Raw genomic sequence first — 13,583 nt, 5'->3', positions numbered from 1 at the left:
TGCTCCTCCTCCACGGTTTTCCCACAGGAAATGAAGGAGGAGGCACTGGTCTCCTCCTAGGACATCACGCAGGTAGACCTGGACGTCAACAGGACATTCAGCAGTCACATCATGTTTTGGTACTTCTAAAGGGTAGGGTGAGGCTGAGGGGCCAGGTGGGATCGGGCTCCAGGGGAGGACCAGGGGCTTCTGGGTCGGGAACACAGGGTTTCTGAGGCCGGGAGAAGAACAGCAGCCAGCAACACACAGTTGCATGGTAAGGTGCTGGGGATAACCCCCGTGCCCCCTCCCCCGAGGTCTCAGGGATGAGGAGGCCACTAGGATGGGGGCTCCAGGGGTTGCCATGTGAGCTGAACCCCAAAGGTGTGAGGGACGGCCCTCTGAAAAGCAGGAGGCGGGGTTGCGGGCCGTGGGGGGCAGTAAGGGGACCTGGGGGCTGGGTGCATGGCTGTGACTGGAGGAGGACACACATCGATCCGATGAGGGTCGGACGGGTCAGGGTGTCACCCCTTCTCAGTGCTTTATTTATTTCTAAATTCTATGCATTTAATTTGAGACAATTTGCAATTTGTAAACATACATAGTATGATGACCCGAGATATTGCCCCCGGTCCAGCCAGGGCCTTGCACTCACCACAGGGAGCCCCAGGGGCAGGTGTCACAGCAAACCCCAGACTGGGGTCACCTTTATCTGTAGACGTCTCCTTGTGCATCTTAGAGAAAGGGTTTGCCATGTGTCTGCCAGCCCCCCACCCCATCCCCCCATTTCCCAGAAACACATCATCCCCCTACATCATCATCCCCCATGGCATTGCCCCTACACCATCCCCCTCACACACACAAAGCCCCACACAATCCCCACCCACACTATACCTCAACACTATCCCCCCTACACCGGCCCCCACACTCCACCACCATCATACCCATGCCCCCACACCATCCACCACCACACCATCGGCCCTGAGCAAGGACCTGGTGCAGCTGCCCCCTGTGGGACATGCTCAGCCTCCACGGGGTTCTCTGGATACCCTGCTCCCATCAGAAGCCTGGCTGTTCCATAGAGTACCCAGGGGTTGCAGGGAGGAGGGAAGACAGGGAGCCCCCGACAGGGTGTGTGCAGGTGAGTGGTGCAGAGGACCCACTGTGCCCTGCCTCCGCCCACTGTCCCTCCTGGAGCACGGCACACCCTGCACAGGACACCAGGCCCTAACCAGAGGGACCTGGGCTGACTGGGCACCAGGCTCTGGGGATCAGGGTTGATTTGAGCCCCCACCAGGCCCAACACAAAGACTAATGGGATCCAGCCCCCCCATGGCCCTGGCCAGCCCTGGATTCTGGCCCCGGGATGAGCGAGCCTTCTCACAGTTCGATGTGGCCTGTTGGGCACTGGGCGTGCCCCACAGATCCAGGTTGCTGACCTAGGGCAGACCGGGGGATCCCGGTACACCCCAGAGTGGGGAGAGGAGGGTAGGCCGGTGGGCCCCACCCACACCCACACCAGGAGGCAGGCTCCTATAGGTGTTGGGGCTCCAGGGGTCCCGAGGTCGGGGTCCAGCTGCCCTGCAGGGACCCAGCACAGGAGCCCATGAGGTGCAGTTCCAGCTCAGCTCTGCTGTCCTCAGAACCGTCTCTCAGGCTGAAACCTCAGGACACACGCCCCCAACCAGAGTCCACACATGCTCCCAGGTGGGGGACTCCAGCACTCGCCCCCTCACCTTGTGTGATTCTTACCCTCCCCTAAAGACAAAAAGGTCTCCTTCCCCAGGGGAAGGCACGCACCCTCTGCTCTGAGACCGTTTGTTCAATAAAGTGTTGTGGTGTGAAAATGCACAACCAGCCCATTTCTGTGTCTCCCAGAACTCTGTGTATAGGGCGTGGAGAGACCCCCAGAGAGGAGGAGGTGGCACCACCGAGGCCCCAACCAGCCCATGCAGCGGCCCTGCTGGGCACACACAGCTGACGTCCCCACGTGCCATCCAGGGGTGGCCGGACGCCAGGGTCAGGCCTCACAGACTTTACTGGGACTCAGCCGATGCCCCGTGGGCCTGAATGGGCAGGACAGAGTGACAGCCAAGGAGCCTCAGGTCACCAGGGTCTGTGCAAAGTGACCTGAGAGGTCACTGCTCCCTCTGTCCAGGAGGCTGGGCCTGGACGTGTTCCGGGGCACTTCCTCCCCTCCCTGCAACCCGTGCCTGGGTGCCTTGGGCACAGAGGGCCTGCAGGGCGGTCAGCGTGGCTGTGGAAGTGATTTCAGGACAGCAGCCCTTGTGTTGTGCCCAAGATTGCGAATCCGAGAAACCACCAAGGAGCCGACACCAATGCAAACTCCCGAGGGTCTCTTTACAAGTTGGAGCTTGGGTCCAAGTGCACCAGATACATTGGAGCAGGGACTTCGACCCCGAGACTAAGAGGCGAGGCAGCTTTATAGGGGCCAGCGGACCATGGGATATGCAGAAAGTTGCACAGTCATGTCGGTCCACATGTAGGTGGCCGATTGAATTACACCTTACCCTATAGTATCCACTTCAGCTGGACTATTACTTTGGTCAGAATTGGTGCACGATTTTGGTGGGCACAAAGCAGGGTTACATTGTTATGAGCTGATTTCCAATTAGGGTGTGCCCAGTGGCCTGACTAAGGTGGGACAGCGCCTTAAGCCATAAGCAGGTCATTTGGGGGTCATAGGGGAGTTGGCGGGTGTAGCACAAAATGGAATCAGTCCTGCTCTGCTTGTCCAGGGGTAGGGGATTTTTGTTAAATTTCCTGGGTCCCACACTTATAGCTCATGCACCTGGGCCACCCTCACCAGGTGGACTCAGCGTGCACACCTTGTGGTGCTGGATCTCTCACACCAATGTGTGGAGGGCACCTTCCTTGCCCGAGTGAGTAGGGGGTGGGTGAGCATGGGGCTCGGCCTGAAGGACACTCAGGACTGGGGACCGACAACCCCCTCCCCATCCCCACCCTGACTCCCACATACAGGTAGCCCCATGGGCAGCCGGCTCCTCAGGAGCTCCCCCCAAGGGTGGACCAAATGTCTGGTTCCCTGCTAGAGAGGCATTGGGGAGAAGAGAAGCAGCCAGCGCTTGGCAGGACCCACTGCCGGACATGGGAATGTGGGCGAGCCGGACCTTCCAGCTCAGCTGACCCTCTAGTGGAAAGTCACTGCATGAGCTACCTGCGGGGTGGACAGGAGAGCCCAGCTAGCCACCCAGCGCCAGCACCAGAAATGAGGTTTTGCCAACCATTTTGGGGTTTTGGGTTACCCAGCCAGAGGATCCAATAGCTGCATGTGATAGCTGCATGTGATAGAGACACACACACACCAAAACCAGCAAAAGTCGGAATCCCCCCAATGTTGTCAAACAGCAGCCGGATGGTTACATACAAGACACTGATCCCCAATAGGATATATGGAAGACGCTATAAACCACGACTGCAGACATTCTGGAGGCACGGAGATGTGCCTGATGGGTTCCAACAAAGAACACAGAGGGGAAGGAAGCATCCTACGGACAGGGGGCACCTCCTAGGAAAGGACACCAGGTCCCTGTGAAGGCTACAGAGGGTGAAATCTCTCCCCTTCTCTTTGTGCTTCTGGTTTTCCTCCTACATGCCATTTTCTTCAATCATATTAGAAAGAATTAATTTTATGTTTTTGAATTTATTTTTATTGGAGTCCAATTTGTATGAATTCTTTCTTCAGCAAGGGTGTCATTCAGGAGAGAAGGAGAGATAAAGATTTTCCTAGACAGGCAACATATAAAGGAGTTCATGACCACTTAACCAGTCCAGTAAGGAATTTTAAGAGGGACTCTTCTAGTGGGGGGAAAAAGAGACCAAAAGAAACAAAGACTAGAAAGGACCAGAGAAAGTCACCAGAAACACCAACTCTTCCAGAAACACAAAAGCACAAAGTTCATATCTTTGAATAATCATTCTGAAGGCTGATAGACTAAATGCTCCAATCAAAAGATATAGGGTATCAGAGGGGCTTAAGAAACAGGATCCAGGAGGCCTGGGTGGCTCAGGAGTTGAGCCTCTGCCTTTGATTCAGGGTGTAATCCTGGAGTCTAGGATCGAGTCCCATATTCTGCTCCTGGTGGGGAGCCTGCTTCTCTCTCTGCCTAATTTTCTGCCCCCCTCTCTCTCTCTCTCTCTCTCTCTCTCTCCCTCTCATAAATAAAATCATTATTAAAAAAACAAGATCCATCTGTATGCTGCCTACAAGATGCTCACATTAGACTTATAGACACCAGGAGATTGAAAGTCAGGGGATGGAAAATCATCTATCATGCTAATGGATATCAAAAGAAAGCTGGAGGACCCATACTTATATCAGACAAAGGAGAATTGAAACCTAACCCTGGGGGACACCTGGTGGCTCAGTGGTTGAGCATCTGCCTTCGGCTCAGGGGTGATCCTGGGATCCCAGGATCGAGTCCCATATCGGCCTCCCTTTGCGGAGCCTGCCTTTCCCTCTGCCTATGTTTTGCCTCTGCTTCTCTGTGTATCTCTCATGAATAAATAAATAAAATATTTAAATTTCAAAAAAGAAAGAACAACTAGTATAAGAAGAGATGAAAAAGGGCATTATTTCTTTTTTTTTTTCGGTGTCTTCATTTTTTTTATTTATTTTTTATTGGTGTTCAATTTACTAACATACAGAATAACACCTAACACCCAGTGCCCATCACCCTTTCACTCCCACCCCCCGCCCTCCTCCCCTTCTACCACCCCTAGTTCGTTTCCCAGAGTTAGCAGTCTTTACGTTCTGTCTCCCTTTCTGATATTTCCCACACATTTCTTCTCCCTTCCCTTATTTTCCCTTTCATTATTTCATACTTAAAAAGACTCTCTATCAAGATCAAACAACTAAATATTTATGCTGCCAACATGGGAGTACTTAATATAGAAACCAATTAACAGCAACAGTACAGGAACTCACTGATAATAATACAGTGACAGGGGATTTTAACACCTACTATGGCAATGGACCGATCGTCTATACAGAAAATCAACAGGGTAACAATAGCCTTCACACACTGGACCACAGGGACTCAACAGATAAAGTCTGAACATTTCATCCTAAAGCAGAATACACATTCCTTTCGTTTTTTGTTATTTATGATAGCACATAGAGAGAGAGAGTGAGAGAGGGGCAGAGACATTGGCAGAGCGAGAAGCAGACTCCTTTCACCGGGAGGCGGATGTGTCATTCGGTCCCGGGTCTCCAGGATCGCACACTGAGCCAAAGGCTGGCGCTAAACCGCTGCGCCACCCAGGGATCCCTACACGTTCCTTTCAACTGCACATGGGACATTCTACAGAACATATATCATGGCCCACAAATCAGCTCTCAACAGGTACAACAGGTACAAAAAGGTTGATATCACACCCTGTACAGTTTTGGACCACGACACTATGAAACTTGAAGTCGACAGTAAGAAAAAAAATTGGACAGACCAAAAATACATGGAGATTATGAACATCCTACTAGAGAATGAATGAAGCAACCAAGAAATTAAATAGGAAATTTAAAACAAATGAAAATGAAAGTATGTTTCTCAAAACCTCTGGGATGTAGCAAAGGCAGTCATAAGACGGAAGTACATAGCAGCCTAGCTCAAGAAACAAGACGTCTCCAATACACAACCTAACACTACACCTAAAGGAGCTGGAAAAGGAATAGCAAACATAGCCTGAAGCCTACAGAAGAAGGGAAAAAATAAAGATGAGAGCAGAAATAAACAATGCAGAAACAACAAAACAGTAGAATGGAATAATGAAACAAAGAGCTGGTTCTTCAAAATAATTAATAAAATAGACAAGCCCTAGCCAGCCTTATCAACGAGAAAAGAGAAAAGACCTATATAAATAAAGTCACAAATGTGAGAACACAATCAACATCAGAAAAATAAGACAATTATAAGGGAATACTATGAAAGATTATATGCTAACAAACTGGGAGACCAGGAAGAATTGGAGAGATCCCTAGAAATGTGCAAACAATCAAAACTGAAATAGGAAGAAATAGAAATGTGAACAGACCCATAACTAGCAAAGGAATTGAATCAGCAAGGCCCCTGGGTGCCTCAGTGGTTGAGCATGTGCTTTGGCTCTGGTCACGATCCCAGGATCCTGGGGCATCAAGTGCCACATCACGCTCCCCACATGGAGCCCCATTTTCCCTCTGCCTATACCTCTGTCTCTCTGCGTCTCACATCAATACATAAATAAAATCTTTAAAAAAGAAAAAGATATAAAGATGAGAAAGGACCCAAATAAAATCACAAATGAGAAAAGAGAAATAACCACCAACACTAGAAATACAAACGTTTATAAGAGAACATTATGAAACATTGTATACCAGCAGCCCCGAACCTGGAAGAAATAGATCAATTCCTAGAAATATATAACATAGCAAAAATGAAAAAGGAAGAAATAAGAAACTTGAACACACAGATAACCAGCAGAGAAATTGAATCGGCAATCAAGAATCTCCCAACAGGAGACGCTTATAACAATAGAATAGAATGGAAAGCTGAAACAAGTTATAAACCTGTAACTCGGGGATCCCTGGGTGGCACAGCGGTTTGGCGCCTGCCTTTGGCCCAGGGCGCGATCCTGGATACCCGGGATCGAATCCCACGTCGGGCTCCCGCTGCATGGAGCCTGCTTCTCCCTCTGCCTGTGTCTCTGCCTCTCTCTCTCTCTCTCTCTCTATCATAAATAAATAAAAAAAATTAAAAAAAACTGTAACTCTATGGTCCATTAATCGACAACAAGGCAAGAAGGAATATCCAATGGCACAAAGACAGCCTCTTCAACAAACCCTAACCCTGACCCCAGGATAAGAACCAATGGTGTTGGGAAAACCAGGCAGCAAATGCAGAAGAAGGAAACTGGACAACTTTCTTACACCATATATATAAAAAATAAATTCAAAATGGATGAAAGACCTAAATGTGAGACCTGAAACCATACAAAGAAGAAAAGATAGGCAACATCTTTGACATTGGCCATTGGATCTTCTTTCCAAGTATGCCTCTGAGGTGAGTGAAACAAAAGCAAAAATCCTATTGGGAGTTCATCAAATTGAAAAGCTTCTGCAAAGTGAAGGAAACAAGCAACGCTAAAATGCAACATACAAAATGAGAGGAGATATTTGTAAACAACACATCCAATAAAGAGTTAGTATGCAAAATACGTAAAGCAAATATAAATCTCAGCATCCTAAACACAAATTATCCAACTGCAGATGGGCAGAAGACATGAATGGACTTTGTCTCTGACAAGACATACAGATGGCCACCAGACACATGGACAGACACACAGCGTCACCCATCACCAGGGAAATGCAAACATAAACCACAATGAGATGTCACCTGACAGCCGTCAGAATGGCTAAAATTAACAACAAAAGAAACAACAGGTGTCGGTGAGGCTATGGAGAAGGCGGAGCCCCCTTACACTCCTTGTGGTCTTGTGAACAGGTGCAGCTACTGTGGAAAACAGTGTTGAGGGTCCTCAAGAAGTTAAAAGTAGAAGTACCCTATGATTCCAAAATTGCACAGCTAGGTGTTTATCCTGAGGATATAAAAGTAGTCTCTTAGATTCAAAGAGGGACACGCAGCCTAGTGTTTGTAGTGGCGTTATCAACAATAGCCAAACTGTGGATACAGCTCAGATGTCCAACGACAGATGAATGGGCAGAGACGATGTGGTAAATATACACACTGCGACAGCACTTGGTCATCACAAGGGATGAAATGAAGCCATTTACAATGATGTGGGAGAAGTGGAAAGGACTTATGCTCAATGAACTCAGTCAGAGAAAGACAGATACCAAATACCATACAATTGCATTCACATGTGAATTTTAAGAAACCAAACAAACTGGCAAGGGGATCGATGGGGTGGGATGAGAGAAGCAAACCAAGAAACACACTCTTAACCACAGAGAATAAACTAATAGATAAGAGGAAGTTGGTGGAGATGGGGAATTAGGGGATGGGGATAGTGGAGGGCACCTGTGACCAGTACCAGGCATTGTATCCAAGGGTTGAATCAGTATGTGGTAAACCTGAAACTATATCATACTGTGTTTACAAACAGGAATTCATTAAAAGTTTAAAATAATAATTGTTAGTATTGATGAAACATGTGCGCACAAGAGATAAAATCAGAAAGGCAACTGAAAATCCAAATAAAGAGTATTTAGATCCACCAATCCCCTCCTTAGCTCAGCTCGGGGAAGCCTGCCATGTCTTTTCTGACACCAGCAGAAGCCTGGATTTTGATTCTCTGGGGAGGCCACTGACTTGGTGGAGTCAAGCTATCTTTGAACCCAAAACCTAAATAGTGTGCATAAAACTAAACTGCCCAAGATACTAGGAGTCCCAGTGCACGCACAGGCCAAGACCCAAACTCTAACCTACACAGACATAACCCTAACCCTACACTTAAGCCTAATGTTAACCTAAACCTTAAACAAGACCTATCACTAATCAAAAACCAAACACAAACCCCAAGACCAAAACACATTCACTGAACCTACCTGCCAAGCATCACCGTAACTCCTAAACCTATTCTTAGGCTTCCTTAACGCTGACCCCTACCTTAAATCTAACCCTATCCCTAACCTCTAACCCTAACCTTAACTTAATGTATTCAAATCCTATTCTTAACCTTATCCTGTACCCTAACCCTAACCCTCTAATACTAACCCTATCTCATACCCCAAACTGTACCCTAACCCACTGCCTAACCCTATCTCTTACCCTTTTCCAAAACCGTACACTGACCCTACCCTGACCCTGACCTGACCATTACCCATAACCAAACACTAACCCTAATCCTAACCCCTATCCTAACCCTACCACTCACCCTAACTCTAAACCTAGCACTAACTTTAACCCTAACCCGTAACCCTAACAACTAACCTTAACTCACTCCCTAACCCATTACCCTAACTGCAAACCTAATCACAACCCTAACACTAACCATAACCCTAACCCCAACTCCTAACATCCTGCCCTAATCTCTAAGCCTAAACCCTAACCCTAACTCTAAATCCTGTCCCTAACACTAACCCTAACCCCTTTCCCTACTCCCTAACCCCCATCCAACTCCTAACCACTCACACTTACCCTTATCCCTCACGCTATCCTTAAATCCGTAACCATAATCATAATCACTAAACCCTAACATTTAACATAACTTAACCACCAAGTGCCTCCCCTCCCCTGACCCTACCATTCATTCTACCCTTTCACTTACACTGTGGTTCAGAGTAGTCCCTTCTGATGTGGACGTGGCCCACAACGGCGCCTCCAGAGTCCTCCAGGGGGTCCTGAGGAAGCCAGGATCCTGTGAGTGTGGATGTGGCCCCACGTGTTCCTGAGTCATAGTCAGCGGGTCCTGAGGACGCTGGGTCTCCTGTCACTGTGGACTATGCCTCACATCCTCTGGAAGCCTCACAGCAGGTCCTCAGGAGGCCGAGGGCTCCTGTCAGCCTAGACATGGCCCCACGGCCCCCAGAAAACTCACCGCGGGTCCTGAAGGGGCTGTGGGCTCCTGTAAGCATAGACATAGCCCCATATATCCCAAAGCCAAAGGGCAGATCCTGAGGAGGCCGGAGACTCCTGTCAGTGTGGATTCGGCACCCACATCTTTCTTAGGCCTCACCACAGGCCCTGACAAGGCTGGGGTCTTCTGTCCACATGGAAGGATCCCCATATTTCCCGAAGTCTACACCGGGGGTCCTGAGGACGTCAGCGTCCTGTTGTGTGGGCGTGGCCCCACGTCCTCCCATAACGTCACTGCGGGTTCTGAGGAGGCCAGGGCTCCTGATACCGTGGATGCGGCCCCCACCTTCCAGAAGCCTCAACTTATATCCTGAGCGGCCCAGGAGCTCCTGCCAGAGTGGACACGGCACTACAGATTCCTGAAGCTTCCCTGCAGGTCCTGAAGCGGCCCAGTTGTTCCTGTCAGGGTGGATGCGGGCCCACATCTTCCTGAAGTCTCACTGCAGTTCCTGAGGAGACCGGGGCTCATCAGCGTGGATGCGTCCCCACGTCCTCCTCAGGCCTCCCCAGCACAGGTGGGCTCCTGTTAGTGCAGGTGGACGAGGCCTACTGAGCCTTCGCGGCCCTTGGGCCAGACCTGGGCTTGGGAGCCTCCTGCGGGATGCTCAGGCACTGCAGGAGGCCATGCAGGAGGCAGGGTCCCCATGCACAGGGCCACAACTGCCTCCTTCCAGGCTCCAGCTGAGGCCTATGAGCTTTGGAAACATCTCACTGAAATGGAGCCCAATACCCGGCTTCCCCAGAAATACTTAAGGACAATGATTGGAGCCCACAAGACACAAAATGAAATGTGTACCAGACTTCAACCACATCCTGCAAAACTCACTCAACCCTCTTCCTCTGTGGGCGGGACCGCAGGCTGGCGCAGCCGCCCTGGAAACAGTGTGGAGGCTCCTCAGGAAGTTACAAATAGAGCCGCCCTGGGACCAGCAGGTGCACGGCCTTAGCTCACCCCGAATACAGATGCATGGGACTCTGGGACCCTGAGACCAGCCCTTAAAACTAAGCTAAAACCCACCTCTGTGTCCAAGTCCCTGCTCCGCTCTGTCGGGTATACTTGGAAACAAGCTCAAGCTTGTAAATAAACCCTCGTGTGTTTGCATTGCTGTCGGCTTCTTAATGGTTTCTCGGATTCGCAATCTTGGGCACAACAGTCTGAGATACAAAACCAAAACCAAAAGAAGCTCAGATGCAGTTAGAGTGAACGCAGGGTTCTGAGAGAAACGGCGGAGACCCGGGGACTCGGCAGCTCTTCTGTGGAGGCCCCAGCAGACTGGGGGGCGGGATGCTCTGCCCCAGAGCCAGAGGACCCAGAGACCCCACCCGCATCCCGCCTATCAGGGCTGAGTCTCAGGAGCAGCACAGCACCGCCCACTGAGCCCAGAGACGTTGACACCCACCCCGCCTCTGGCCCCCGCAGGTGCATCTCCCAGGAAGATGTGCACCTGATAATCAGCGCCACGGCCCATCCCCAGACCCCACACAGACCATTCGCTGCCACCAAGTTGTCAGACCACAGAGGCTGCAGATCTTTAGCTCTGCTTGGAAAGTAGGGTATAGATTCCTTTGTACTTTGTGTTCTTTTTTCATTTATTTCTTTGATTCTTTTTTATTAATTGCCTTATTTTAATTTTTATGTATGTACCTTATATATTTCTTATCTTTACTTTCATAGTACTTTGTGTTTATTCTTAATTTTTTTCAATTTATATATGATAGTCACAAACAGAGAGAAAGAAGAGAGAAAGAGAGAGAGAGAGAGAGAGAGAGGCAGAGACACAGGCACAGGGAGAAGCAGGCTCCATGCACTGGGAGCCCAACGTGAAATTCGATCCAGAGTCTATAGGATCCTGCCCTGGGCCAAAGGCAGGCACTAAACCCCTGCGCCACCCAGGGATCACTTTATTTGTTTCTATTTTGGGATTTAGAATCTTTTAACAAGCAGGCCAAAATAATCTGTTTTTTTTGGGGGGGGAGGGCAGTTGTTATTGTTTTTCTTGGTTTTCCTTTTTCTTCCTTCTTTCTTTTCTGGAAAATATAATGAGATGAAGAAATTCACCTCCATAAAATTACATGAGGTCTACTCACAGCCAGGAAGTTCATCAATACACATATATGATATCTAACTACAGTTTAAAACAATGATTATAAAGATAGCAGCTGGGCTGGATAAACAGCACAGAAGAAAACTAGAGAAACCTTTACTGTAGAAATAAAAGAACTTAAATATAATCAGGTCAATGTTAAAAATACTATAACTGAGATGCAGTCCCAAGTGGAAGCCTTAAAAAGAAGAAAGTTTATGGACCACAGAGACAGACGTAGGGAAGTCAGCCACTTATTAAAACAATAACATTCATACCATAGGAGACTCAGAAGATGAAGAAAGAGAAAAGGTGGTCCTTGCTCAGCCATTAGAAATGACAAATACCCACCGTTTGCTTCAACGTGGATGGAACTGGAAGGTATTATGCTGAGTGAAGTAAGACAATCGGAGAAGGACAAACATTGTATGTTCTCATTCATTTGGGGAATATAGATAAAAGTGAAGGGAATATAAGGGAAGGGAGAAGAAATGTGTGGGAAATATCCGAAAGAGAGACAGGACATAAAGACTCCTAACTCTGGGAAACGAACTAGGGGTGATGGAAGGGGAGGATGGCGGGCGGTGGGGGTGAATGTGTGATGGGCACTGAGGGGGGCACTTGACGGGATGAGCACTGGGTGTTATTCTGTATGTTGGCAAATTGAACACCAATGAAAAATAAATTTAAAAAAATTATTATTAAAAAAAGAAAGAAAAAGAAAAAAAAAGAAAGAAAAGAAAGAAAGAAAGAAAGAAAGAAAGAAAGAAAGAAAGAGTGGCACCTGTGCGATTCAGCTAGTTAAGCTTCTGCCTTAGGCTCATATCATGATCCAGGTCCCAAGGCAGGCTCCCTGTTCAGCAGGGAACCTGCTTCTCCCTCTCCCTCTGCCCCCTCACTCATGGATTTTCTCTCCTCTCTCTCTCAAATAAATAAAAAACATCTTTGAAAAAGAAACAAACAAACCCAGAAGAAGAGAAATTACCCATGTAGAAGAATTTCAAACAAATTGTGCAGACATTGCACACTCAAGTTCATGAGCATAGCTTTCCACTCTTATGTGAGGAATACACATTGTAACTTCCTTCTACAAAATATGATATGAAAAACTTAAAATAATATTGATAATATAATAATAATGTTTAATAATAATAAAAAAGGATCAGTTTACTGCGTAGAAAGCTGACAAACACTATCTCAGCAATGTGATCAGATCGATACCAAGACTGATAAATCATGTTGATAGTATATCCTTTATATGATATAATGAAAATGGCAGTATATCTCTGTATATAATCCAAAAAACTGTTCAATCATGAGATAAATGACAGACATGTCCCACCTGAGGGAAATTTTACAAAATACTCTACTTCTCAAAGTGTTCCAGGGCAACAACAACAAGGAAAGGCTGAAAGACTGTCACAATCCAGAGGAGCCTAAGAAAACATGAGGACAAATGGAATGTGATATGAGGGATGGTAACTTAGCAAAAACTAAGGAAATCTGAATAAAGTATGGTCTTTGGTTAATGCGACTATTTTAATATTGATTCATTAGCTCATATTTGTACCATACTAAAATAAGATATCAATAATTGGAGAAATTGAGTGCAAGTGCATGTGAATGCACTGTACTATCTTCTCAATTTCCCTATAAATCTTTGTTTTTTTCCTAATATGATCTATTTTGAAAATTGACTTAAATGAATCAGGCTCCAACTGTGAAGACATTTTAAGAATAGTTGAATTAACTTTTGCCTTATTCTTAAAGAGTTCCTCTGATGGAAACAAAGTAAGAATTTTAGATCAGAAGGAAAGAAAAACACTTTTGAACACGTATAATGCCTCCTTCACCCTGAAAAGCAGGAATGGATAATAAATAGCAAAAATCAGATAAAAATACTTCTATT

Source organism: Canis aureus, chromosome 36 (genome assembly GCF_053574225.1).
Source record: "Canis aureus isolate CA01 chromosome 36, VMU_Caureus_v.1.0, whole genome shotgun sequence".
Classification (NCBI taxonomy): domain Eukaryota; kingdom Metazoa; phylum Chordata; class Mammalia; order Carnivora; family Canidae; genus Canis; species Canis aureus.
The sequence above is the reverse complement of the archived record's forward strand: the minus strand, read 5'-3'. Positions refer to the sequence as shown.